Source organism: Peromyscus californicus, unplaced genomic scaffold (assembly GCF_007827085.1).
Source record: "Peromyscus californicus insignis strain IS unplaced genomic scaffold, ASM782708v3 Scaffold_6__1_contigs__length_162567912, whole genome shotgun sequence".
NCBI classification, from domain to species: Eukaryota; Metazoa; Chordata; class Mammalia; order Rodentia; family Cricetidae; genus Peromyscus; species Peromyscus californicus.
This window is the reverse complement of record NW_026294584.1, coordinates 97,532,407-97,560,254: the sequence shown is the minus strand read 5'-3', so window position 1 is coordinate 97,560,254 and position 27,848 is coordinate 97,532,407. Positions and strand designations below refer to the sequence as shown.

Here is a 27,848-nt window from a genome sequence, read left to right as displayed (position 1 = left end):
ATGTCGGGGTCCAACAGCTCCCGAAAGTCCAAGTCGACTCTTTCTTTCACCAGTGCCGAACACCACCTCTCCAACCAACCGACAGCTCCTGCACTGTGAGGACAGGAGGCAGCCTCAGCCAGAGCTGTGAGGGCTCAAGTGTCTGTCATTGTGACATCGCAGCAAGAAATGGACCAATGAGGGCTCGGCACAGCTCACTGGTCTGGCCAGTGGGGCAGTAGGGGCCTGAGGAGCCTGGTTACACTCAAATGGCTGTCCTCAGTGTTGCCCAGTGACCCACCTCTTCCTGCTAGGCCACTTCCCGAGATCCAAAAATTCCCCAAATGGTGTCACCTGGTGGGACCAGTGTCCAAACACTCGATTCTTGGTGGGGCATTGACACCCAAACCTTAACAAGGACCCTTCCACTTTAATAATAAAACAAGGAGTCATAAGAATGACAACGGCTCCCGAGCATTGGCCCTGCCTCGGTTACAGACTGATAGTCTCCCCTTAGTAGGTGGAGAGTGTTTTGCTCTTCATTTGGACCCTAGCCTTCGGTGACAAGTTTGTAATAACTCATCATGTCTACTCTCAAAGAATTCAACTTATTTTTCTTTAACTCAGATTGATGGGTCCTATAGGATGACAGCTCCTGACTACATTGGGATGTTGTGAGAAAATACTGTTTTCCATGGCACCCCAGGACTTAGGACTAACTTCTGTGGGGCTGAGAGAAAGTTGACACCATTTGCCTCATGGTCCCTATTGTTCCTGAGAGTCCTCACCAAAGTCCAGGATCCCAGAAGACAGTGGCCTGATATGTTCAAAATGGTCAAGAAAGTACTTGTCAGCCAGAACCCTATAGACAACATGTGTAGGAGATGGAGCCCTATCCTGGCACCCTAGGCCTTCTGCTCTCAAACAAAATGTCTTAGTTTGTCCCTTAAAAACAACAGAAATCGGTTGCTTGTGTATCTGGAGTTTGGCAAAGCAAGATCAAGATACCAACAGATTGAGTGTGTAACAGGGCTGCTTTCTAACTCTAATTGGTACTTTGTATGTATTCTCACGTGGTCAAGGAAAAGCATGAACTCAGTCTATCAAAGCCCTTTTCTAAAGGCCACATGTTCTGTTGTGTGGCAAGTCTTTAGTGCTTGTGAGTCCCCAGATCTTTTTTTTGTTGTTTTGTTTTTCGAGACAGGGTTTCTCTGTGTAGTTTTACACCTTTCCTGGAACTGACTTTGTAGCCCAGGCTGGCCTCGAACTCACAGAGATCCACCTTCCTCTGCCTCCCGAGTGCTGGGATTAAAGGCATGGGCCACCACCGCCCAGCTTTTTTTTTTTTTTTTTTTCCAGGCAGGGTTTCTCTGTGTAGCTTTGTGTCTTTCCTGGAACTCAGTTTGGAGACCAAGCTGGCCTCGAACTCACAGAGATCTGCCTGTACCTCCTGAGTGCTGGGATTAAAGGCGTGCTCCACCACCACCCGGCCGAGTCCTCAGATCTTAATACTTTTGTTTTGTGACTGATGCTTCAACAGAGACTTGGCAGGACACAGACACAGACTCACACTTATATACACACTACACACACACACACACACACACACACACACACACACACACACACACCCCTCACAATTAGATATGATACAACTCGCTGTGTCCAGCCTGAGAGGAGTACTTCAGGGTAGCTGATGTACATTATATAGGAGCTCAATTGGAAAAAAAGAAACAGGAAAGTATTATGGGATATCTGATGGCACTGAGAAACTTAGAGACTGGTAATAAAATTAACCTTGGGTCACAGGGTGGAGCCAGCAACTAGTTGACAGGAATTAGCCACAGAGAGGAAGGAGGAACCAGGACTATGGATAGAGAGATGCCCAGGAAGGAGGAGGGAGGGACTTAGAGATTTTGGGTCTTTTTGGTTTAGGACAAGTGTAGAGAAACTTTTCTCCTTGGGTCTCTGGTCACAAAGGAAGGTCTTCTGGTTGCTTCTCGGCCTCTCTCATCTAGCAGGTTTTCTCCCCAACATCTGATTCCTGAGTTTTGTAATTGTGGAAAGGGAAAATTCAAAGTGAAAATGAGAGATCAAGGAAGAATATAAAATAAAGTGGGAGATTATAAAGAAAAGTAAGAGTAAGGACAATCATTCCTGAAACCAATAGATGAATAAATAAACAGAAAAGCCACAAATGCCATGGGCTCAGAAGGGAACTCACTCTGGTGAGGTTCAACAGATGTGCAGAGTCCTCGTGGAGCTCACCAGTGTGGAGATCCACCAACCGACAGCTACCACACTGTATGGACAGAAACCAGCCCTAGTGCGTTCTGTATATGGCCAGATGTCTATCATTCCTCACAATGGCTTCTTGTGACATCCCAGCAAAAGATAAACTAATCAAGTCTTAGCACAAATCATGCTGATTTCCTCAGTTTCTGCACTCAAGGATAGGGATGGCATGTTAGCAGGAAAAGCAGGGATCTAGGGCAGTAGGAACCTGAGGAGGCTGGTTACATCCAGTTCTCCCCTGTTGCCAGTGACCGACTTCTTCTGGCAAGGCCTCATTCCTAAGATGTACACCTTCCCCAAACAGTGACTCCTTTCAAACATATGATTCTTTGTGGGATATCTGCCATCAAAACCATAAGAAGGATACTTTCCACTTTAATAATAAAAGAAGGAATGGTGGTCATGCCAGCAACAGGCTCCAGAGTGTTGTCCTTCAGTGGGTTGTGGACACTGATATTCATCTATTAGTGGACAGGCAGCATGGTTCCTTTTCCACTTGCTTCCTAACACTTTAATAACTATCTACTTATAAAGCTCATCATATACACACTCAAGAAAGTCAATTCCTTTCTCATTAGACTCAGACTATTCAGAAATGAATGGTGGTCTCTGGTTGACGTTGGTAGGCTGTGATGGCTAATCTTGTCAACTTGAGTATATTAGGAATTAACTGGAACCCAGGCAGTTGGGCACACCTGAGAGGAATTTTCCTTGGTTGAATTATTTGAGGTGGAGTCTCTCCCTAATTCTGGATCATATGAGTCGGTAGATCCACCCTACATCCGGCCCACACCTTCAGCCTGCTGAAGGAAGCTTGTGCTTTCTCTGTCTGCTTGCCCTCACTCTCACTAGCAAGTTCATCTAGTCTGAGCCTTCCTTGGCCAGTGCTGGAACCCACTTCTTCTGGATTCCAGTGTGGACTGAAAACTGGAAGCTCTTTAGGATCTTCCTGGGACTCCAGCACCAGACTGGGTCTGCTAAGTCACCCAGTGTCTTGGTTATTGTTCTACTGCTGTGAAGAGACACTATGACCAAGGCAGTTTGTAAAAGAAAAGCATTTAACTGGGGACTTGCTTACAGTTTCAGAGCGTTGGCCCATGACTGTCATGGCAGGGAACATGGCAGCAGGCAGGCATGGTGCTAATGCGTTAAGAGCTTACTTACACCCTGTTCTTCCGGACAGGGAGAAAAAGAGAAAGAGAAAGAGAGAGAGAGAGAGAGAGAGAGAGAGAGAGAGAGAGAGAGAGAGAGAGAGAGAGATATTTAGCCTGGCATGCACTTTTGAAACCTCAAAGCCCATCCTAAGTGACATAACTCCTCCAACAATGCCACACCTCCTAATCCTTACTAAACAATATCTTAGAACCAAATAAAAAAACTCAAACATATGAGTCCCTGATGGGCACCTGCGCTCTCGTTCAAATAATCATTCTTATTATCCCAGTGAGTTGATAGTTGATATATTGAAAATGAGCAAGAAAAACAAATTTGCTGAGTGGTTGGTCCCCCCTCCCTTTAATCCTAGCACTTGGGAGGCAGAGGCTGGCGGATCTCTGAGTTCAAGAATAGCGTGTTCTACAGAGTCAGTTTCAGGACATCCAGGGCTACACAGAGAGACCCTGTTTTGAAAAACAAAAACAAACAAACAAAAAGTCAACCAGAATTATCTATACAGCAAATCATTCTTCCCAGAGCTGTGGGTGATGGAGCCATATCCAGGCATCTGTTTTCTTCCTTATATCCAAAAATTCATGAGTTTTGGTAAGTTATAAAAAAAATAGAAATTGATTACTTGTGTTTTTGAAGGTTGGTGAGTCAAGATTAAGGCACCAGCAGACTGTGGGTGGAGTGAGGACTGCTTTCTCCATCTACTGTGGTTTTATGTTGTATTTTCCCACATGGTTAAGAGAGAAATTAAATTTAGTCCTTCAAGATCTTTTTAAAGACTGCATATTCTAACTCTTCAAAAACTAGCCTCATGTGAATGTAATGTTTCCCCCTCTAAGTTCCAAATCTCCCTCAAAAGTTCCAATTTCTGTGTCTTAATGCTAACCTCCAACATAGGAGCCTTTCTAGTCACTGCAAGGATGTTCCTTATTTGGAAAGCCAGCCATAAAACAACTGAGGGAAAACTTGGTCATGGAGGAACTTCTGGAATCTGGATTTCCCAGCTTAGCATGGTAGCTAAATTCCTATGTAAGGCCTTGAAGGAACCTGAGGATGAACCATTAGCTGGAACCCCAGAGACTGACACAGGCCATAAACCTCCTAAAACAAGCATATCCCTGCACCCTAGTGTTGGCAACCCTGACTCTACTAAACCCTTTCTAGCACTGGGAGTTTATTGTTTTAGGGGCTATCACTGGGAGTTTATTATTTTAATTTATTTTTATTTTATGTGTGTGAGTTTTCAGGTCCAAGGGAAACTCCATGTCCCCAAATACCGGAAGGGACATATGGCTCTCTGCAGAGCTGGAGTTATGGTGATAAAGCAGTAAGCACTCTTAACCACCGAGTCACCACTACAATACCATAAGACACATTTTCTGCATTAAAATGATGAAAATGGAGTCTAAGTCAAGTAGCCTCTGATGCTGTGCCCTACACAAGCACTGGAAAAGGACCAGCCTGGTGTTCATGTGCACCCAACATTAATCATCCGTGAAACACAGAGCACTAAAGACAGGAAAAAGTGCAGAGTTTTATTATGAAAAATCCAGGGGAGTCTGTTTCAGAGAGTAACAGGGATTTGTTAAGGTAATAACGGGGGTAGATACAGTCACACACACAGAACCAAGTGAACAGCCGTCGTCCATTCTGCCGGGGAGCAAATGGATCCAGCCTTCTGAATCCACCCCAAGAAGTGTCGGCTCTGCGGTATGACCTGCACCTTGCTGTGTAGACCAGGCTGACAATGAACCTGTGGCAATCCTGCTTATCCTACCAAGAACTTGGAGCACAGGTGTGAGCCACTATAAGCACCTGGATTAGACAGGTGACAGGAGAGCTGAGGAGCTGAGCAATGGGGAGACTGATGAGGTGCTATGCACTTGTGACCCCAGGGCTGGGGAGGCAGACCCGGATGGATCCCTGAAGTTCACTGGTCAGCAGGCTTAGCTTACTCAGCAAGTTCCAGGCCACTGAGAGACCCTGCCTCAGAAAACAAGGTGGACAGCTGAGGAAAGACAGCTAAGATCTGTGTGTGTGTGTGTGTGTGTGTGTGTGTGTGTGTGTGTGTGTGTGTGTGTGTGTGTTTTACAATCTAACTGTACATTGCCTTAAAAATGTAGTAAGGTTGACAAGATAGCTCAGTGGAAAGAAGAGCTGGCATAGTGGTTAAAATGTCTGCTCTTCCAGAGGTCCTGAGTTCAAGCCCACCAACCACATGGTGTCTAACAACCATCCATAATGGGATCTGGTGCCCTCTCCTGGTGTGCAGGCATGTAAGCCGACAGATTACTCACACATAAATAAATCTTAGAGAGGAGAGCTTGATAGGCAAGACTGGAGCCCACCATAGAAGAGAACTGACTCTCACAAGTTGTCCTCTGATCCACACACACACACACACACACACACACACACACACACACACACACACACGGGTGGAGGGGGAATTTGTATCCTACTCTGAATCTGAGTCCAAAATCTAGGTGGGACGGGGTTAGGTTGTTGATGCATGGATCCTGTTTTCCCTTCCTTCCAGCCTTGTTTGGTGAAGTGCATGCCAAACTTCAGGAGTTGAGGATGACCTTGAACTGATCCCCCTGCCTCCGCTTCTCCAGTGCGGGAATCCCATGCACGTGCCACCACTCCAGGTCATGAGCCTGTTTGGCTTTCCAGAGCAGAGTCTCCACTCTGGGCCTCTGAGTGTTTCATCTGGCTTGGTCCTGTCTGCAATCAGCCATACTGCTCATCACAGTGTGGGCACCTCTCTCCCCAGGTCACTGTGGTCTGTCTGGCAGCATGAGGGAAAAGCTTGTTACTTGTTACTTCCCATGAGGGTTGCAGGGAAGGCTCCAGGGTGGGCACAGACAGCTCCCCACAGATCCTGACACTGGATGAGTGGGGAGGTTTTACTTTTTTAGCGTAACTTACGGTACATTTCCATGCTGTGAGGCTCTCAGTGTCCCAGCTAGCATATGCTCACCCCTTCCTCAGACTGCCCCCCCTGCCCAGTCCCACATCCTTTATCCCACCCAAGGAAAAATGACTCCTTCAAGCAAGCAGGCTGTCTCTGCTCAAGCTGCTCACAGCTTGGAAGTAGCTTTCCCAGCCTCTGCCTGCTGCCACCCAGCCTCCTTCTATCTCTCTTTGTTGTTTTGTTTTCTGTAGCTGGGCCCCAGGTGCAGAAGGCTGAAATACAGGCACTCCCCCTGCTCAGAGAATTTTCTAGTCTTTGCACAAACCCTTCTTGCTTTTCTGTTTTCTTACTCCCCTTTGAGCCTCTCCTTTCTGGTTCTTCCCTCCCAATTGCCAGTCTTTGCTGCTTGAGGCCAGCTCATTTTTTTTCGCGTCTGGATGAAGCATCATTGTGTTGTGCAGTGTCTGGTTTTCTTTATTTCTTTTTTCTAATGAAATGGGGAAAGGCGGGGTCTTGCACACGCTAGGCATATGCTCTACCCCTAAACTGTCGGCCCTGGGCCCCTTGTGATGCTTTAAAAATGTACAAGACCGTTAGCTAAAAGCCTCTCCTTGCCTACACCCACCAAGCAGGATTCTTTAATGTTTATTATTAAGTGTGTGTGTGTGTGTGTGTGTGTGTGTGTGTGTGTGTGTGTGTGTGTGAAGGTCAGAGGGAAACTTGGAGTCAGTTTCCTCCTTCCATCATGTGGGTCCCAGGATCAAACTCAAGTCATTAGATCCATAGGTAGGTGCCTCTACCCACTGAGCGATCCTGTCAGTCTAACACATCTAAAGGCCCACAGACTTTGTTGTGTTTATATCTATTTCACTGCTTCTAGTAGATACAAGTGTCTCATTTTGTGTACACTCTGTATCCCATCTTTTTTCTCATGGGTGTACTAGGACCCTGACTCACTCAACTGGCTGCACCAACACCATGGCTTTGAGCCCTTGTAATGGCTAATCTTGGTGGTTTCCTCTGCTGTATCTGGAAACAACTAAACCCCAAGATTCTGGGCACTCCTGTGAGGCAGGAAGACCCACCTTCTGGTGCAGCCTACGGGTGAGGGCCGGCAGCAGGCCTTCCTTTTGGCCTGCTGTCCCATTCTCACTGACAAGTTATTTACACTGTTGCTGCAGCCAGAACTAAATCAACTCTTCAGGATTCCAATGTAGACTGAAGATCAGCAGCAGCCCTCCAGGATTCCCCAGGACTCCAGTGTCAGATTGGGACTACTGAGACGTTTAGTCCCGAGGTCAGAACAACTGTCCAGAGCACTGGCCTTTCGGCTGTGTGACAGCCATTGTTGGACCACTGAGACTACAGTCTTTGGAAGTGTGATCTCTCAGCTTCATGGCTGTCTGTTGCCATGCTGTCCCTGTTGTGACGGACTCTAACCCCCTGGAACCATGATGAAGTCCTTGAGAAACCTTTCTTCTGATGGAGGTGCAGGGCAGAGAACTTTATCACAAGCGGAATTCTTAACAAAAGAGGAGGTTCACCAGGAACATACTTGCCCGCTATCAAGATCCGTAATCTATCTTGCTTTTCCAAGACAGGGTTTCTCTGTGTAGCACTGGCTGACCTGGAACTCACTTTGTAGATCAAGCTGGCCTCGAACTCACTGAGATCCATCTGCCTCTGCCTCCCAAGCGCTGGGGTGTAAGGTGTGTGCCACCACTGCCTGGCTTTGTTTTTTATTATTATTATTATTATTATTATTATTATTATTTCGCTTGTTTGCTCCCTTGCTCTTGTCTCACTTTCTCAAACTCACACTGAAAGCTATCTCTGAAGTTACAAATGTCTGGATCCTTGTTGCTTTCTAAGGTCTAGCAATTCTGATTCACACCTATTTATGGAATACACATTTTAGGCTGCTCTAAACATGATTTCCACTATGTTGGCTAAACATGATTTCCACTATGTTGGCTAAACATGATTTCCAGTATGTTGTCTAAACATGATTTCTGGTATGTTGTCTCATCCTCCTTCTTTGTCTTCATTACTATTTTTCTTAAATTTGCTACTCTCTCGTTTTATTTCCAACAGTATGTTCTATTAACTAGCTGTTTGCTATGCATTTGTTCCAAGGAAGCAACCCACATTGACCTCTGGGAGCTAACTGATCAGGTGCTCCTTTGTAGCCTGGTACATAGAATGCATTGCGATCCACTCCCGAAAGACTGATTTTTATTTATGTATGTGTTTGTGTGCATGTCTGTATGTGTGCCACATCTACGTAGAGTGGACTCTTTTGGACCTGTAAAGTCCAAAAGAGGCCATTTGACCCTCTGGAGCTGTTGGGAACAATTGTGACCTGCCCACAGTGGTCCTGGGAACCAGAGTCGGGTCCTCTGCAAGAGCAGCCAATGCTTGTAACTGCTGAGCTCTCCGTAACTGCTGAGCGCTCTCCGGGTCTGTTGTAGGCCTGCTGTGTGCACTTGAAGACCATCCTGGCACTGAGCTAAAGAGAGCGGAAGGGACAAGCCCTGAGGCGGAATGACTGTGGCTATATTCTGGAGTATTAGCAAACTAGTTCTGAGTTTTTGAATGGTGGAATTTCAGGTAATTCATTATATTTTTCCTTTTATTGAAAATAGATTCTTTTCTCACATGATATATCCTGGTTGCCATTTCCCCACCTCTAGTCCCCCCAGATCTTCTCTCCCTCTTCTCTCATCTGGAATGGCTCCCTTTCTGTCATCAGGAAAGAATAGGCTTCTAAGAGACAATAATAAAATATAACAAAATAAAATATAATAAGATTAAAAACTTACTATATTCTTTTTTTGATGGCAGTAGTGTTTTTGTTGCATGTTTTGGTGTGTGGTGTGTCTGTGAGTGTGTTCACATGTGTGTACATGGTGTATGCATGTGCTGGGGTGTTTGAACAGGCACTGTGGAGGCCCTGGCTTGATGTTGGGGTGTCTTTTTTTTTTGAGATAGGGTTTCTCTGTGAACCTGAAGTTCACTGGTTCAGCTAAACTGGCTGACCAGCTCCAAGGATCCTCCTGTCTCCACTCCCCAACACTGGGGTTACAGTGCCTGGCTTTTATAAGGGCTTTGGAGATTTGAACTCAGGTTCTCATGTTTACACAGCATACTCTTTACCCACTGAGCCATCTCCCTGAACTTCATTTACCTACGTTTGCAAACATTTTTGAGAACTATCTCCGAGATTTTGAAAGAGGGATGATTTGGACCAGGGCTAACATTCACCGTTGAAGATCACCTTGGTGGCCATTGTTGTAATGGAGTACCAGAGTCTGGAAACCTCATATAGAGAAAAAGCTTATTTCGCAAACAGTTCTGGCAGCTAGATTGAGTGACCACACCTGCCAAAGGGCTCCGCTGGGTCACAGCTTGGGGATGGCATCATACAGTAGGAGCATATACAAAAGACCAGATGGAGAAAGAGGGAGTAAGGGGCAGGGAGGAGCTGAGCATCTTCTTTTCTGCCAGTCCAGCCCAGAGTGTACTAATCCCTTCTGGGGGTACTTCCCTAATCACCTAATCCCCCTCACTCTTGAAACTCCTCCATTTTTTCTGTGTCGTTTCATTGGGGACCATTAACCATCTCCAAAGCGTCTTCCAAGTCTGTCGTCCTGAGCTATAAAAACAAGGGTGTTTGAGCTCCTCTTCTGCTATTTGTAAGCCCCATCTGCTGTGGGAGTATTTACCTGAAGATTAGGGAATTCTGGGATGTGGTCCAGCTGCTGGGAGCCAGCAGGCAGGAACTATCTATCACAAAGGCTGCTTCAGATGCAGTGTGTGGTGCTGCCCAAGCCTGAGCAAGTAGGGATTGAGACTTTCCCTGTTGGGTGCTCAGGAGCTGACTTGGCCTCTCCCGGGTCAGCAATAACCACAGTTCTCACTCCATGCTCAGTCTTCCAGGCTGAGCGCCCATTTCCAGGGCAAGTGGGCAAGAAACACAATCAGAGCATTGAAATAAATAGAAATTTTGATTCCCCAGCGGCTCCTGGACCTTGGGTCCTGTGAGGGATAAACATCTACTGTGTTTTATCAAATGTTTTCCATCTTAATAAGTACTAGGGAATGCCAGAACCATTTGTAACTTCCTGCTAACCCTGGGAACTGGGAAGGCGGGCACTTGGGGCCTCTGAATAGGTATTTCCCCACTGCTAAGTGGTGCTCGAAATGGCTTTACCCTGAGGCTGCAGAGTCGTTCTAGGAGACCAGCTCTGCAGTCTACTTCCGGCAGCACCAGCTGTCTCCTTTCTTGGCAGTGGTCTACACGTTTCTAAGCCCCAATGCTGCCTGGAGGGCATTTGCTCACGGGCCATAGAGCGAAAATATTGAGAAAGCGCGCATGTTTTATTCTGTTTGTATATATTACCCAGGAGGTGAGTATATGGTTGCTGCACAAACAATCGGATGCAAGGAATGCGACAGAGAAGAGATCGGGTTAAATCTAGTTTTGAGCCCTTACTCACACATTATTCATGATGGAGCGGGAACCCCCAGGGAAGGACATGGACCAGAGGCAGTTGAGAAAGGGGCTCCAGTCCAGAGCCTATTGGGGCCCTACCACTTTCCAAGCCCGGCTGTCGGAGAGGAGAGCACCCCAGGCCTGCCAGCCTGAGTGCCCCATCCTCCCACCCCATCTGCAACCCTTGGCCCAGAGATGTGGAGAGATGGCGCCTCTGCAGGCGGCAAGTGGCGTCACAGTGGCATCGCTGGGATCCTCGGTAGCTCTGTCTCAGAGGCTCCCTCCGATGGCGTCTGGTGGACACTGCATCACTGTCCCTGGTCCCTGACAACCCCTGTGGCTGAGTCACCGGAAGGCAGGAGACCGCCCTAGTCTTGTATACTACGAGATCTTTTTCCATTTAGATTCCTAAAACAAATAGACTGGTTTAAAGCCATGCGTGCTTCCTAAGGTTAGACAATGTTTGAAGGGAAGAGGGATGGAAAAGAGGGAAGTGGAGGGAAGAAAAACTGAAACTAGGAAGGGAAGGGGGGTGGGGACGATGGGACATGGACAAGGCAGGAGAGGAGAGATACAAGTTGTAAGAGAGCTGACTTACCCTTTTAGAGCAGCGGTTCTCAACCTTCCTAACGCTGCCACCCTTTAATACAGTTCCTCATGTTGTGGTGACCCCCGTCTCCCAATCACAAAATTATTTTCGTTGCTACTTCATAACTGTGATTTTTTTTTTTTTACTATTATGAATCGTAATGTAAATATCTGTGTTTTCCCATGGTCGTCGACTCCTGTGAAAGGGTGGTTGAACCCCAGTGGGGTCTCGGCCCCCAGGTTGAGAACCGCTCTTTTAGAGGGAGAGGCAGGAAGCAGTGTGTTGGTGGGTGTCTTCAGTCCACCCCCACCTGTTGGGCTCTCCTGTCACGATATGTAACGGGACTGCTCATGCTGTGTGCCTGCTGTTCAGGTGCTAGGCTGGTTCCCAAAGTTAAAGAATTGAACTCCCAGTGACAAAACCCCCAAAGGCTCAGAAAGGTGAAAATAGGCATTTAACAGGGCCAAAAGCAAAGAGCAGAAACACCCCGTTGGGAAGCTCGGAGTCTCGAGAGCAGGCAGATCACCCAGTGGACTCCAGGCTGATCTTTCACAGGGCCCCTGGACTCTCCTCTCCTTGGACCCCCCCTTTTCTTTCTCAAGTCCCTCCTCCCTGCTCCTGTCACTCCCTCTCCTCGGATGGTGTAGCTCTTGCTTCAGGAAGGTGGGCGAGCTCAGGGAGGTTGTATCCCAGCTACAGAGTTCAGCTGATATGAAGGAACGCCATTTTTCACCGCAGCCTCTTTCCTAGCTGCCTCTTCCCTATATCTCTTCACACTTCTGCATAGATGACCCTCGAAAGCCCCAAATCTACCGGCTAGGAAGATGGCTCAGCTGCTAAAGTGGGTAAAGTGTCTGTCGCACAAGCGTGAGGACCAGAGTTCGGGTCTCCATCACCCATACAAAAGCCAGGTAATTCGAACCTGTATTCCCAGCACTGGAGATGTGGAGATAGGAGGGCGCCTGGGGCATGTTGGCTAGTCTAGCTCAACCAGTGAGCTCCAGGTCAATGGAAGACTTTGTCTAAAAACAAAACAGGTGGAGCTCAATTGAGGATACTTGACATCAGTCTCTGGCCTCCGCATGAACACGTGTCCACATGTGAACACACACAGACAAAGTTCCAATCTACCTCTAGAGGGAGCTCAAGGTCTAAAGAGATGGCCGTAAATTGTCTCTCTGACTGGAGGGAAAGCTGCTGTCCTTCAGGCTCATTGTGAAGCAGTCACTGACTGCCTGTCTGAGCTCTGCATGGGAAGAGGTCGGGCTGGGAGGAAGATGTGCCTGTGCACCTCAGCCCTCTCCTGGATGCTCAGGGGCTTTGCTGGCTGGGACTGGCATCCCTGCCAGTGGCAGGGGCTTCTGAGCTCTGCTGTTTTCTGATGTGACTCATTTCTCATGTCCTCAGGAATAGGTGTTCTTGCCTATGGTTCAGGGCTGACTCCTGCCTGTAAATTGGATGAGGAAGGCTTGCCAGAAGACAAGGAGCAACCACTCACCACAGACTGGGACGGTATATCCCCCCTGGTACCGTCTCTCCAGGTGAATGAGGTCAGAGATCAAAACCACCTTTTGAAGCTAAAAAAGAGTTCTCCAGCCCCCTGACTTCCTGGCAGGCACCCATATTTGGGCAGTGGCCAGTCCAAACAGTTGAACCCAGGCTTCAGACCATTGGGGCCAGCGCCTTGCCCTGCTTAGCATGAGCAGGAAGCCCAGAGGCTTCTTTCTTACAGCATAGGCATCCTCAGATTGAGCTATTTTTTCCCCCACACAGTATCTCATGTAGCCCAGGCTGGCCTTAAACTTACAGTATAGCTGAGGTTAACCTTGAACTCCTGATCCTCCTTCCGCTACCTCTTGAGTCCCAGGATTATAGACATGTATAACCATGTCTGGTTTATGTGGATTGAACCAGGACTTCTTGAGTGCTGGACAAGCAGTGAGTTACCTCACAGCGAATGCTGAGCTTTCTCCCCTGATCTCATCCCACATAACTCTCCTCCCCTCAACCTCCCCCGGGAATGCAACAAACAAACTGCTCTAGAAGCCCAAATCCGCTATGGTGTATCTAAAGTGACCCCTACCACCACCACCCTACCCCAGGCTTGTTGAGCAAAGATACAGCTCTCACCTCACAGGGAATAAGAGATGGTTTATTCTTGAGCCAAGCAGGAGTGACCATGGCTTATGAACATGGATTTGGGTTTTCCCAAATAATGTCCTCCCATGTGGAAAAGGCTTCATTAAGTTTTTATAGTCACGGAGCAAAGAAAGTCACAAATCGAGGCAGCTTTCAAACACACCGGTGGAAATACCAGCTAGGCTAGGGTATTAGTTACTTTTTTGTTGCTGTTGCTGTGTGTGGTCAAATGCCCGATGAGAAGCATCTTCAGGGAGGAGGGTCAGGGTAGGAACTGCTTGCCAGCTTGCTCATGGGCTCTGGCTTAGCTAGCTTTTTATTACAGCCCAGCATCACCTCTCAGGGAATGGTGCTGTCCACAGTGGGCTGGGCCCCCCTATATCAACTAACCATTGAGACGACCCCACAGACATGCCCACAGGCCAATTTGATCTAGGCCTTTTGATCACTCGGTTCAGACCCCTTCTCAAGTGACTCTAGGCTGCATCAAGTTGACAGTTAAAGCTAATTAGGGCAGGATGCATCATGGAGGGGTAGGCATAGGTGGCAGGCGGCTCCAGGTTACAGGAACCTGCCGCTGAGACTGCTCCGTTCATTTTGTGGCAGACAGGAAATAGAAATCGGGCTGGAAGAGGGCCAGGCTGTATGACCTGAGGATGTGTTCCTAAGGTCCTCCTGAGTGCTGGGATCAAAGGAGTGTACCACCACTGTCCGGCTTTGTAGTCTTGCCCTCAACTCTAGCCTCTTCTGCATCAGGTCACTTTTGATCAACAGCGGCTTGCCTCTGGTCAGGCTTGCCTAACTGCTGGTTGGGCCCCTCTGTCCTGCAGGAGGACACTGTCATAGCCCCTGGCTGATTTGGCTTTAACCTATCTAGAATCTGGTGGGAACTTGATGGCTGCCTGCTCCGAAGGAGGCAAGTACGTGACTTAGGCTGTACTGTCTCTTGGTAAAACTGGGCTAATAATTTCTTATCTCCTTGACCCACTTAGAGGACTAAAATAATAGTGGGTGCTGCAGGGTGTGGAGTACATGTCTGCAATCCCAGCCTTTGGAAAGTGGAGGCAGGAGAATTGGGAATTCAAAGTAACCTTATCTGGTTACATACTGAGTTCAAGGACAGCCTGATTCCATAAGACATTGTTTCAAAAAAAAAAAAAAGAAGGAAAAAAATAGTCGGGAGTGGTGAGCCTTTAATCCCAGCACTTGGGAGGCAAAGACAGGAGAGTCTCTGTGAATTTGAGTTCCACCTGGTCTAAATAGTGAGTTCTAGGCCAACCAGGGATACATAGAGAGACTCTGTCTCAAGATAAATAAAGTGGGTGTCAAGTACCCAGCACTACAAAGGTCTCAAGTCTCTACTCTAGACTCCCTAATAGTGTTCCCTATGCTTGTGAACAAGGTCACACTATTACAAAAGTCCACTGATTTCTGTGTGCGTTTGTACTTGTGAACAAGGTCAAACTATTTCAAAAATCCATTGATTTCTGTGTGTGCTTGTGTGTGCGGGGTGTGTATGTGCAGGCATGTTTGTGGGTGTTGGATAAACATGTTGTCAGGAGGGAGGTTGGGGAGTGGGGGCGGGGTGGGGGTGAGGTGAGGGGGGGCGGTGCTGCCACCCACAGGCCCCTTTAAGAGGCAGCTAAATTTCAGCCAACAACTGTGGGAAAACACACATGCCTTTCCTTACGAGCCCTCAACCTCTCGGTCAGCTGGCTCTGCCCTCTCTTGGCATATCCAGGAAGCCTTCAGGAATTCACAGTGGGCAGGTGGTGCCAGGACAGAGACCAGCGTGAAACTAACGCTCAAGGACCTTGATTGAAACATTAACAAATTTTGAGCTGGAGAGATGGCTCAGTGGTTAAGGGCACTTAGGTCACTTGCACAAGACCTAAGTTCACTTTCCAGCACCCACACTGGGTTATAACCACCTGTAACTCCAACTCCAGGGGACCTGACACCTTCTGGATTCTGTCAGGAACTACACACACACACACACACACACACACACACACACACACACACACACACACACACACACACAAATAGACCTTTTAAAAAGATTTTTTTAAATTTTTTTTTATTTTTTGTGTATGAGTGATTTGCCTGTATGTGTGAATGTACATTTGTGTACCAACCACGTGCATGTAGTGCACACAGAGGCCAGAAGAGGGTGTGAGATCCCCTGGAACAAGAGTTAGAGATGTTGTGATCTGCCTTGTGGTCACTGGGAATTGAACCCAAGTCCTCTGGAAGAACAGCAAGTGCTCTTAACTGCTGACTCATCTCTCCAGCTCTAAAAGAAATCTTTAAAAAAAAAAAAGTTTCATAATTCCCATCCTGTTGCAGTGACACATGCTTGTCATCCCAGCACCCTGGAGGTGGAGACAGGTGAATCTTGCGCTCTCCCAGGCTAGCCTTTCTAGCCTGTGGTGTTTCCGAAGCCAGCGAGAGACTCTGTCTCAAAAAGCAAAGCGAGGCCTTGGGGATGGTTCAACAGCTGTTGCCACCAAGCCCGGCAGCCTGAGTTCTGTTCCCAGAACCCCCGTGCTCGAAGGGGAGAACTGACTCCTGCAAGTTGTCCTCTGACCTCTGAGCACATGTGCACACAAGAAATAAATGTAAAGAAAGATTATAAAACAAACAAACAAAACAACAAAACAAAAACAAGGCAGCAAGTAACCGGGGAACACCTGAGGTTGATCTCTGGCATCCACAGCCACATAGTCATGTGCTTGCACATGTGTGCACATGAAACACACACACACACACAACACACACACACACACACACACACACACACACACACACACACACACACACTTTAAGATAATTTCCTGGTGCTGAGAGCCTGTGTGATGGTACAGGTCACACACCCAGGAAGTCTTTGTATCTGATCATACATGGTCTTCTCACAGTGTCCAGGGCTGTCTGGTCACCTTCTGCCCTTTGTGTCACCTCCGTGGACCTGTCACCTCTGCTGTCCTCAGCTCTCTTGGCTTCCCCCGTAGCCTTGCCTGCAATCTGTAGTCTTTCTGGAAGATTGGAGTGCCTGCCCTGTTATGGCTGTCTGGAACATGTGGTGTGGTCGATGGAGTCTCTGATGTGGGAGAGCCCCTCTGTGGGTGCTCCCCCCCTTTTGCTGTGGGTTCTGGGCATCTAACTTAGATTCTCATGCTTGTAAGGAAAGCACTTTCCCAGATGAGCATCTCCCCAGGCCTCTGTTTATCTTGATTTTCCCCTTTGCCTTTCCAGTGCCGGCTTAACCAACAGCCTAGATTAAATCCTTTTTCTTGAAGTAAGCTAGGCCACTCTTGTTTTCCTAGCTACTCCTGACTAACCAGTAGACCTAAGACCAATACGTGCTCTTGAAGGCATGACCTGAGAATCATGCCAGGGTGCAGCTTCCCTCATGGGATGTTTCAAGGAGCCCAGTCTCAGAAATGTTGCTGGAATCTCCAGCACATCAGTTTCCAAGGTAAAGGAAATCCTCGCCCAAGACAGTTCCCCAGTCTGAAACAGTGTATAGGAGCATGGAAGGAATGTTTAATTTGAGAAAGCCAGTAGAGACCCTTTGTCTTTTTATCCCAATCACAGCTGTCAGGGCTAGTTAGCATCAGAACCAGTCAAGTGTCTCCAAAAAAGCTGCTGTGTGTACAGCAGCTATCCGGTCACCAAGGAAACCACGCATCAGTGAAAAGGGCCCCCAGGAACCAGCTAGAAACTCAGCTGCCTGACAAGTCTGTCATTAGCAACCGGGCCCAAGTGTAGAAGGAACAATTCTCTGAAACTTCTCCAGGCCAATCCCTTGCAGTCTTCAGCTTCCCACACTGAAAATCTGCTCACCTCGGAAAGACATGTTCTGGCAGGCATGACCAACAGCAGGAAGAGTGCTTGCTTACTTCCCAACAAATAAGACAGGCTGACTGCTATGTGGGTCTGGGACTAGCATCCTTAGAGCATACCAACCCAGGCCCCGGCATCTTCTGGTCATCTGGCCTCTAACCAGAGCTCACTGAGTCTGCTCAACATCTCTGGGCATCAATAACCAAGAAGCTTGTTTCATAATTACTCATTACCCTTCTTTTTCTCAAAATTGGTTCTCTCTCTCTCTCTCTCTCTCTCTCTCTCTCTCTCTCTCTCTCTCTTTCGAGCGCGCGTGCCTCTCTCTGTTCTGTTTCTTTTTTTTAAAGTGTTATCATTATTTTCATTTTACATGTATGTGTGCATCTGTGTGTATGTTTCTGAGGAGGCCAGAAGAGGATCCTCAGGGGCTGGAGTTACAGGGGGTTGTAAGCCACTGGACATGGGTGCTGGGAACTGAAGTGGGGTGCTTTGCAAGAGCAGCATGTGTTCTAAAGCGCCAAACCATCTCTCTAGTCCCCTCTGTTCTGTTTCTTTGAGATAGGGTCTCATGTAACCTGACTGGCATCACACTTGCTATGTAACCAGGGGTGCTCTTGGATTCCTGATCCTCCTGCCTCTACCTCCCAGGTGTTAGATTACAGGCAGGCACTACCGTATCTGGCTTGAAATGGTGACTGCTACTATCACCGCATTATTAAACAAACTCCCAGCCTATTAATGATGCTAATATGACAAGAGGATTCATTCATTTGTGCAGCCAGTCTACAAATATTCGAGTGCTTCCTGTTTGCCAGGCAGCAGGCTCAGTGCTGAGGTTAACTGAGACAGTAGGTTGTAGCTGAAGCCAGGGAGAAATTAGATAGGATGGTGGGGGAGAGCAGTTCTGAGATGGGGACTCATTGGCTGTGTTCCAGATATTTATTGCTATGTAGCAAACCGCCCCCAAACTTAATGACTTCATTTGACCATGGTGGTTATTTCCTCCATGAATTTTCAACTCAGGCAGGGAGAATGGAGACAGAGTGTCTCTGTGAAAGACCCTAACCCTTCAGGCTTACACCCCCAAGCCCCAGGAGAATAAGGAACTAAAAAGAAAACTAGTTCCAAGGGCAAGCTGACTCAATCATTATTCAACCACCCCTATAACAATATAACAATGTAAAAAGATCTCTGTTAAGAGATGTGCTCAACTGTGACTGGGATAGTTGCAAGTGTTCCAGAAAGGACCACTGTGACCTTTGTGTAAACTCCACTCCCGCCCTGATACCCTGCCCCCCCTTGAGGTTTCAGAAAAAAAATGTACATGCGGACGTGACTGTACTCACTCTGTGATCAGACCATGATTTTGTGAAACGAAATTGTATGTGAATTGTAATCTTATGGCTTTTATGGGTTTTTCCTTTAAAAGCACCCATGTGGCTATAGTAAGATGCGACTCTTGCTCTCAGGACAAGAGTAGCCCGTCTGTACAGTCGCTTCAATAAAAACCTCGTGCTGTTACATCAACTGGACTGGAGTCTGGGTTCTTGGGGCGCCCACTTGAGACCCTAAACTTTGGGGTCTAACATCTGGTCCACCCAGAGTCAACTGAAGGGGCAACGGGAAACATCTGAGGGCTATCCCCTTGTAAGTTTAGTAGTTGGTGTGTGGGAGCCCACAACTGACTCAGTTTCCCAGTTTGAATCTGAAGTCTATTCTGAGTCAATAGAGTTCAAGCTTGTTTGCTCCAGGGCTGTGAGAAAGTCCTGATTAGCACATGGAAAGGAACACACTATCTAGCTAGATGCAGGCTGCTGATGCAGCCGGAGGTACATTGAGCTAGAAAATGAAACTACCTGCTCCTTGACGCAAGGCAGGATAGATAGTGGTTGAATGCCTGCGCTGTGCATTGTTCTACCTCTGTCCTTCAAGACTGTATACAAGCTGACTGTGAAATAAACTCGAGGCTGTCCGGCATTGACCGGCAGACCTCTCGACTCTTTTCTGTCTTCTTCATTGTCTCCACAGTCCGCACACCTCCACCCAGCTGCCCAGCGGACTGTCGGCTGGCTCTGACATTGGTAGTGGCCGGTTGACAGGGTCTCAGGTAGAGAGTGTCAATTGAGACACCGGCAGGCAGCTTTGTGTCTGTGTCACAGCATGGTGGCTGAGTTGTAGGCATGGGTCTTCCAAGAGAGAGCCACATAGAAACCACACAGCACCTTTTAGTCTTAGAAATCACCCGGCATTTTATTTGTGAAGTTACTCAAGATGGGGCACCGTCAAGGGGAGAGGTGCTAGACGATACCTTTTGATAAGATAAATCCAAGGAATGTGAGGGCATATTCCAAAGCCGCTTTTGCCTATGACCTGAAAAGAGGTTGGTGGGACACCATTTCAGGAAGAGATTGCTAAACAAGGTCTCTGAGGGTAGACAACGAGTGACGAGTCTAAGGAAGGAGAGGGCAGCAAGGCTGGGGTACGGCAAGCAAAGAGGAACATCCGAGATGATGTTAGAAGTGGTTGGAAGCCTGGATTTTATTTTGTGTGAAGTGTGTGTGTGTTGGGGGGTGGGGGGCCCGCATTGAGAGATTAAAGGTTTATATTTGTATCTTACTGTTTGTATTTTCATTGTGCATGGTGCTTGTTTTGCATGAGTGTGGAAACACGTGTGTGAGTAGGAAACACACGTGGGCGTATTTGAATGTGGAGGCCCAAGGTTAATGTCTGGAATCATCCTCGGTTGCTCGTCTGTCCACCTTACTTACTGAGGCAGGGTCTTTCAATCAAACCCAGAGCTCACTGATATGGCTTGTCTCATTAGCCAGCTTACTCCAGGATCCCTTGTCTCTGCCTTCCAAGGCTGGAACTGCAGCTGGGCTGTCACATCCACCTGGCATTCAAGTAGGTTCTGGGGGTCCAAATGTAGGTCTTCATTCTTGGGTGGCAAACACTTAATCACTGAGCCTTTCCCCAGCCTGCTATTCATATCTTGAGAGGATTGTTCCAGCTGCTGTGCTTAGACTGACTGGAGATGAGGTAGGAATCCCAATTGGAGCGCTCCAAAAGAGAGTCAGTGATGGCTTGGACAAGAATGTTGGCCTTGGAGATAAAGTAAGGAGGATGGACTGGTATGGTGGTTTGAAAGAAAATGGCCCCGAAGTCTCTTCTGAGATGCCAGGCGATGTCTTAACTGTAGCCCGCTGTAAGATTAACAAAAAAAAAAAAAAAAAAAAAAAAAAAAGCAAATTACATGCTTCCTACCTAAACTTCAGTCTGAATATTTTCTGGGGGAGGGGAGACACAATTCAGTCTACAGCCCCTTGGATTACTATCGCAGAGAAGCTAGGAGAGAGGAGAGAGGGCCCCCAACACCCACAACGGAAGCGCCTTCTGAATGGATAAACAACTCCCACTGAGTAGAAGGAAGGTGCACTTCTTCCAGTCCAGGACACGATGGATTTATTCCGAGGTTCCCCAGACAAGGAATGCAATCAAAACCAAACCAAACCAAAACACCAACCAAACAAGCCAGTTGTCACCAAAGGAGCAATACCTTGCAGCAAGAGCGCAGGTACGCAGGCTCCAGGGACCATGGTTGCCCTGGTTACTCTTTTCAGGGGCCGGCTGGGACACAGCGGAGGCCCCGTGGGTTCTCAAATGAGAAGTTCACGAGCTTCTCCACCGGATGCTCACACGGCAGGAGCTGCTGGGATCAATTTTTTTATCCCAACGGGGAGCTATGCTTCCAGGTTTGGCTGAGAATTAGGTTCATGGGAAAGAATAGACAGTTCAGAAGAACAAATTAAGCAAGTTGGTGGGAGACTGTTCTGCGCCACGCCCGAACTTTGAAAATGGGCCCCACAAAATAACTACAGTGGGCAAAGAACATGGAGGAAATCGCACAGAAGCCAACCGGAAAGAGTGTCCTTTGTCTCCTTTGCAGCTCGGAGCACCTTGTAGTGTATTAATGAATTACCTGCCGCCCCTGCAGCCTGTGGACCCTCTCATTCCAGTTCCTGTGTTGAATCGCCACCCCCCAATGTGACCATACTGGGTGATAAGTTCTACACTTCAGTAATTAAGGTTAGATGAGGCGTTGTGTGGGTAGGACCTCAGTCCTGTAGGATTAGTGGCCTTATATGAAGGGAGAACAAGAGCCCTCTCTATCTCTCTCATTCTCTCTGAGAAAGCATAAAGAAAGGCTCCTGTGAAGGTAAAGTCAGAAAACATGCAGGAAGAGGTCCTCACTTTGAACGAAAAGCAAATCAGCTCGCGTTTTGACTCTAGACTTGCTGGCCTCCAGAACTATTGCTGACACTTCCCAATGGGTGACATTTTGTCATAGTGGCAAAGTACACTCGTGCAATTGATTTCAATTTTGTTTTCCCCCATTAAAAGGCACAAGCCCTTTATTTTTGTGTCCCCAGGTACCACTGTGCCTGTCTTGGTGGCTCTCACGAGGCAGGTGTCCAATCATTATCTGCTAACAAAAAGAGTGATTAGTAAGTCAATGGCAGAGTAGGGACTACTACATTCACTGTAAAGTGGGGAGACAGACAGCTATGAACACATACTTAATCAGCTTAGGACACAAATGGAATTTCCAGGATCAGAGTTAATTGAAAGTGGACCAGGACCAAATACTATCCTCAGCACAGACTACACAAAGAGTTGGCAATCTAACCAGTAGGGGAGCTGCTTCCCCGGATTTATGGCTTTTCCTTCTGTCTAGTTAGGATCAGGGATTTGCCCGTCCACATCATTCCATCTCTATATTATAACACTCTCAGATAGAAAACTTAGAGGAGCCTTATTGCCAAAGGCATCACACAGTGAGTATTTGGCTCCTCTGAGAGACCTCACGGAGTCACACTGCCTCTGCTCAGGGTCTGGGTCTCTGAGTTTAGGAATTGAGTCTGTCAGCACACTGAGTGCAGATCCATCTGTAGCTTTATCTTTAATTAATTAAGCTATGAGAGCCGATTCATGAAACCAGCATGCCAATCTATTGATTCCTAAGAGCACTGGGACTGTGTGTGTCTGGAATACTTGTCTGGGCTCTCACATTCTTCCACTGAGGACAGACCTCCAAGGAAGGCAAATGGGAGAGAGCCACTTAGGGCATGTGGGGTCCAAAGGAAGGGATCCAGGATGTGAAAATGCTTGAGGGCATTGAGCTAGGATAGCCCGACAAAACCATTTTTTATTGTTACCATGTCCCTCACAGTAACAGTAACCATCAGGCTTTCCTTCCCAGAGTTGGAAGCACTGTAAGGTTCTACTCAAGGCTTCAGGGAAGGGAAAAAAAAAAACCCTTCAGCTCTATTAGTATTTTATGGCGTAGGAATCTGGGGTGCAGAGAGAAGAAATGGAAACCACAGGTCAGCTCACAGCCACCATTTTTTCCTTCTTTTTTCTAAAATCTGGGTATTATGTAGCTCAGGCTAGCTCATTATTCACTATGTGGTCAAGGATGACCTTGATTTTCTCACACCCCTGTCTCAACCTTCTGAGTGCTGGGATTGCAGGCATGTGCCACTGTATCTGGCTCAGGCAGTGCTTTGGGATTTCACACATGCTGGGTAAGCACACTCGGCCCTTCAAACCTTCAACCCACACTCAAGCCCTCTATCCCTGACATTTTTCATGTGTCACCTTCAGGGCCTTTGCACATCTACCCTTGACTTTCTAATACTATTCAAGCTTGAACCGGTCCTTACTGTCATTTTTTTTTTTTTAGCGCTCAACTGAATCTTTAATGTTAACAACGTGTCTTCTGCCTATTTGAATACTTAGCATAGTTGTTCTGCATGGCTGCTCGAGAAACTGCCTGGAGTAACAGGCAACCGGTAATTAAAACAACCCGATTTCATCAGTTCAAGATTTGAAGAAACCGAGTCATGCTGTGTCTCACAGAACCTAGGAAAGCCGCTACAGGAGGCAATTTCCTGCCACCTGGGACTGTGGACTTTGCTCTTAGAAGACGGTTGTCTGTCCCTGAGAGTAGAGACTACCGCGATGGGGTTTCTCGCTAACTTTCCTCACCCCTCACCCACACTCAGGCCTTCAGCCTCTGGCCACAGGTGGTGGTTTGTACATCTGTAGCCCCAATCTCATGTCCAAATTCCAGAACTTTCTATTAACATCTGTGCCCTATGCCCTTGGGGGCCTCAGAGAAGTTCAGTCCCCATCACTTTCCCTCTATTGGGGTGATGGCTCAGTGGGTGATGTACTTGCATTAGGACCTCAGTTCACGTGCCCAGAACCCACATAAAAGCCACACATCACAGTGAGTACCCATAGCCCAGAGCGGAGAAGTGCAGACAGGGGAATCTCATAGGCTTGTTGGTTAGCTACTCCAGCTCAAAGAAAGTTTTGCTGAGACCCTATCTCAAAAAATAAGGTGGAGCCCAACCTAAGACAGAGTGCCTGTGTGGCCTGGGCAGGCGTCTCCATGATGGGTAAGGTGACCTGCTGATGTCCCACGCAACCTAAGTCAGAAGCTCATTTTTTAGTAAAAGGGGGACCTGTAGGGCCCTGGCCCCCGTTTTGGGTAACTGTTGTCTTGCTTGCTGACCTTGACCTTGATATCCTCCCTATGCTAATTCCCTGCCGGGTTCCACCCTCCTGAAGGGGGTGTGGGAAGTTCCTTGTCTGTGTATCCTGCATAATGGGCGTTAACAGCTTAGATGCAAGATTGTAAAACATCATTAGCGAACTTCTGGAACTTCTGCCCTCCGGGGTTCTCCCGTTGTGCTGTAAGCCTGTATTTAAGACCTCCTCCCTCCTTCAATAAACTGCATTTGGCATTAAATAAATAAATAAAATAAGGTGGAGAGTGATTGAGGGAGACACTCTGCATTGACCTTTGCATGCACATACATAGGAGTGTGTCTGCATACATGTGTACAAACGTGCTGTTGGGAGCCTTTGGCAGGCCCCTATAGGTGAATCACAGAAGAGAACTTTGGGATTTTGGAGCAAGGCTCTACCATCTTCTGCAGACAACTATTCTCTTTCTGAGAGTCAGCTCTAGAACTGTTATTTGGCCCAAGTGGAAACTGAACATTAGACAATGGGTCACCAGGTTACCATGCTACCTGAGCTGCCCATCAGGAGCTGGGTGTGATCTGACCCACCAAGTCATAAAGTAGAAAGTGGACAGCATCAATGCATTATCAATGGAAGTAGTATACACGTGATTGGGCCTAAGCAGGTCCCAAAGGTACAAGTAAGTTATATGAAGAAGCTGCCTAAATGCCTATGGTTTCTACTCCCCTTGCAATGCTGTCAAGGATGCACCTATAGCCTCATAACCTTTGACTGGTTGACTGAGGAAGAGAAGACTAGGGCCTGGTTTACTGATGGTTCTGCGTGTTACACAGGAACAACCCAGAAGTAGACAACTGCAGCATTAAAACCCCTTTCTGGGACAACCCTGAAGGACACCAGAGAAGGGAAATCTTCATAGTGGGTAGAATGTCAGTCATTTCACATGATCATATGTTTTGTTTGGAAGGAGAAATGGCCAGATGTGTGATTGTTCATTGATTCATGGGCTGTAGCCAATGGATTGGCCGGATGGTCAGGGACTTGGTAAGAGCATGATTGGAAAGTTGGTGAGAAAGATATCTGGGGAAGAAGTTTGAGGATAGATCTCTCCAAATAGGCAAAAGATGTGAAGATCCTTGTGTCCCATGTCAATGCTCATAAAAAGGTGACTTCCACTGAGGAGGAGTTCAATAATCAAGTATATAGGATGACTGTTCTGTCGATAGTAAGCTTCTTCCCCCAGCCATCCCTGTCACTGCCCAATGGGTCCATGAACAAAGTGGCTGTGGTGCCAGAGATGGGGGTTGTACGTGGGCTTAACAACACAGGCTTCCACTCACCAAGGCTGACCTGGCTACAGCTGCTGATGAGTGCCAGATCTGCCAACAGCAGAGACCAACACAGTCCCAAATAGGGCACCCTTCCCCAGGGCGGCCAGCTAGCGATCTGGTAGCAGGCTGACTACATTGGCCCACTTCCTTTGTGGAAAGGACAACGATTTGTTCTTACAGGAGTAGATACTTATTCTGGTTATAGATTTGCCTTTTGGCATGCAAGTCCACCATACAAGAACTTACAGAATGCCTTATTCATTATCATTATATTCCAAATAGTATTGATTTTGACCAAGGAACTCATTTCACAGCCAGAGAAATGTGAGAGTGGGCCCACAATCATGGAATCCACTGGTCTGACCATGTTCCCCCACCATCCTGAAGCAGCTGGCCCTTGGAAGACACAGTTACAATGCTGATTAGGTGGCAGCAGCCTGGAGGGCTAGGGCAGGGTTCTCCAGAAGGCTTTGCATCAGCATCCAATATATGGTATGTTTTCTTCCATAGCCAGTATCCACAGGTCCAGGAATCAAGGGTGGAAAAGGGAATAGTTTCACTCATTATCAACCTCCCGCTAGTGACTCATTAGGAAAATTTTTGCTTCCTGTTCCTATGACCTTAAAAGAACTGACAAAATACATGTAGATGTCAAGAAAGAAAGAGGTTTCATTTAAAGAGAGAGTACAGGAGACACTACAAAGGAGCAGCAGGCTACCCAAGCTGGAGTGCACAGGAGCAGTATGTTACTGTTTGCGGTTTTATGGAATCCTTTCATAGGATTCAAAAGGAGTTAGGTGCTAGAGGTAGCATATGTGTGGTTTTCTGCTTAAGTTATGTAAGCTTTTCTTCATTATGCATGCCATTTTCTATGATGCATCTGATTTTACTCCTATGCATTCATAATTTTGCATAGACATATGATGGTAGATAGGGATTTTTTCCTGAAAAGGTCAGAGAACAGTTTATCTTACTGTGCATGCTCTCCAAGTGGTTTAGGGCTCCTTACCTCCTTTCCTCTAGTTACTGAATGTTTGAATAAAAAACAACTATGGCAATTTGGATGAGAATGTCCCCTATAGGCTCATAAGTTTTAAGACTTAGTGCATACTTGGTTGAACTGTTTGGGAAATATTAGGAGGTATGGCCTTGCTGATGTGCCACTGGAGTGGGTGTAGAGATTTCTTTCTTTTCTTTATTGAAAACAGATTTTTTCATACAATATATTTTGATTATGGTTCCCCTCCCCCCCACTCCTCCCAGATCCTCCCCACCTACCCAAATCCACACCCTTTTCCCTCCATCATTAGAGAACAAATAGACATTGTGATGGTTTGAATAGGAATGGCCCCCCACAGGCTCAAATATTTGAACGCTTGCTCTCAGGGAGTAGTGCTGCTTGAGAGAGATTAGGAGGTGTGGCCTTGGTGGGGTAGGTGTGGCTTTGCTAGAGGAAGTGTGTCATTAGGGGTGGGCTTTAGGGTTTCAAATGCTCAAGCCAGGTTCAGTGTCTCTCTCTTCCTGCTGCCTGCTGATTTGGATGTAGAACTCAGCTACCTCTCCAGCACCATGTCCGTCAGCATGCTGCTTCCTGCCATGACGATAATGGACTACACCTCTGAATGTAAGCAAGCCCCAATCAAATACTTTCTTTTATAAGAGTTGCTGTGATCATGGTGTCTCTTCACAGTCATAAACCACTGACTAAGACAGGCATCTACAAAAATGAAGATAAGATAAAATACAAACAAATAAACAAACAGAAAACAAGAGCCAAAGAAAAAGCACTGGAAATACATACAGTGCAGACATGTTCACATACACAGAAAACACAAAAACAAAACCAGAAACCGTAATACATAAGCAAACGACCTGTAAGGAAAAACAAATGCCCAAATAAAACATTATGAGACAAAAACCCTCCAAAAATACAATGAGTTCATTTTGTGTTGGCCATCTACTGCTGGCGTGGGGCCTGCCCTTAAGTGTGGTCTGTGTACACAATGAGACTCTCTTGGAGAGAACTAACTTTCCTTTTTGAGCAGTTGTCCATTGGAGATAGCTCTGGGTTGGGGTTGGGGGCTTGTGTCCACATCCTCTCTCAGCACTGGGACCCATCTGGCTTAGTTCTGTGCAGCCACTGCACACACTGCCACAGTCTGTGAATTCACACACACATCAATCCCATTGTGTCTAAAGGGCCTTGTTTCATTGGTTCTCACAGTCTTCTTACCCCTCTTCCTTAGAGTTCCCTGAGCCCAGAGGGAAGGGATTTGGTGGAGACATCCCATTCAGAACTGAGTGTTTCAAAGTCTCTCACTCTCTGTACATTGTTCAGTTGTGGGTCTCTGTGTTCCCATTTACTGCAGGAGGAAGCTTCTCTGATGACAGCTGAGGAAGAGTATATGATCTATGAATATTAATAGGATTATTAATATTAATATTAATAGGAGTAATTTTATTGCTCTGTTCCTTTAGCAGAACAGGAGTGTTTGCTTTCTCTCCAGGTCTGAGGCCTATGTGGCCTCAGATTAT

The 27,848-nt window shown here is 47.1% G+C and overlaps 1 pseudogene; it reads left to right on the top strand.

The window, feature by feature from the left end:
- LOC128099702 (uncharacterized) lies at nucleotides 1–25,961 on the top strand (annotated as a pseudogene).
- The last annotated feature ends 1,887 nt before the right edge of the window (nucleotides 25,962–27,848 follow it).